The 1,287-nt window shown below is 44.8% G+C and overlaps 1 protein-coding gene across 1 annotated transcript in view; it reads left to right on the top strand.

Annotated features, from left to right (window-relative positions):
- LOC128251110 (zinc finger protein 62-like) overlaps positions 1–1,287 on the top strand; it is a 23,396-nt gene that overhangs the window by 14,746 nt on the left and 7,363 nt on the right. The window lies entirely within an intron of this gene.

Here is a 1,287-nt window from a genome sequence, read left to right as displayed (position 1 = left end):
ATATATGAGTAGGAGTGGCTGTGTGGTAAGTAGCTTGCTTACCAACCACATGGCTCTGGGTTCATTCCCACTGCGTGGTACCTTGGGCAAGTGTCTTCTATTATAGCCTCGGGTCGACCAAAGCCTTGTGAGTGAATTTGGTAAACGGAAACTGAAAGAAGCCTGTCGTATATATGTATGTGTTTGTGTTGTGTTTGCCCCCCCCCCCCAACATCGCTTGACAACCGATGCTGGTGTGTTTACGTCCCCGTAACTTAGCGGTTCGGCAAAATAGACCGATAGAATAACTACTAGGCTTCCAAAGAATGTCCTGGGGTCGATTTGCTCGACTAAAGGCGATGCTCCAGTATGGCCACAGTCAAAAGACTGAAATAAGTAAAAGAGGACATAACATAATGCAAACGTGTAGCTTTTTTGTGCACTTTGTTAGCAGAAAATAAAGAAATAACAGTAATAACGTCCGTGAAAAATAATATTAAGTAAATTGCCTTTCACATATTTATCCAAACTCCAGTCAGACAACCTCCACTCACATACGTCTGTCTGCACACTCCACATAACTTCCTACCCACTCCAATTCTTGACATCACTTCCCCATCCTCAAATATACCCCCCTCACACTCTCGTGGGACATCCCCCCTTATCCACTCTACACTACTCATAGCACCCATCCTCTGTCCCCCATGGGTAGACCCTAATACATCCCCACACCTCGTATTTCACTTTCTCTCTTTCACTGAATGCTCCCCTCCCCCACCAAATCTTTTCATCCTTATCCTGCCAGGGAAATCTAGTAATTCCTCTATGGTAAGCCGACCATATCTGTCCTTCAGTTATACTCCAACCTTTCGTCTGGCACATAACTACCTCCCTTGTTTTAAAACCTAGAGGGTTTTTTTAAAAGATCCCATTATCATGGCCAGAGAAACAAATTCATAAATACGGTGTTGAATATGGTTTCACTATGGAAAAAAAAAGTTATGACCGAATTAGCTATTGCTTTTAGCACATCTCCAAGTGGAAGCGCAATGGGCAGCGGACTCGCGGTCATAGGATCGCGGTTTCGATTCCCAGACCAGTCGTTGTGAGTGTTTATTGAGCAAAAACACCTAAAGCTCCACGAGGCTCTGGCAGGGGATGGTGGCGAATCCTGCTGTATTCTTTCACCACAACTTTCTCTCACTCTTACTTCCTGTTTCTGTTGTACCTGTATTTCAAAGGGGTCCAGCCTTGTCACACTGTGTCACGCTGAACATCCCCGAGAACTACGTTAAGAGTGTCTGTGGA

The sequence above is a fragment of the Octopus bimaculoides genome, chromosome 28 (assembly GCF_001194135.2).
Source record: "Octopus bimaculoides isolate UCB-OBI-ISO-001 chromosome 28, ASM119413v2, whole genome shotgun sequence".
In the NCBI taxonomy this organism is placed as follows: Eukaryota; Metazoa; Mollusca; class Cephalopoda; order Octopoda; family Octopodidae; genus Octopus; species Octopus bimaculoides.
The sequence above is the reverse complement of the archived record's forward strand: the minus strand, read 5'-3'. Positions and strand labels throughout refer to the sequence as shown.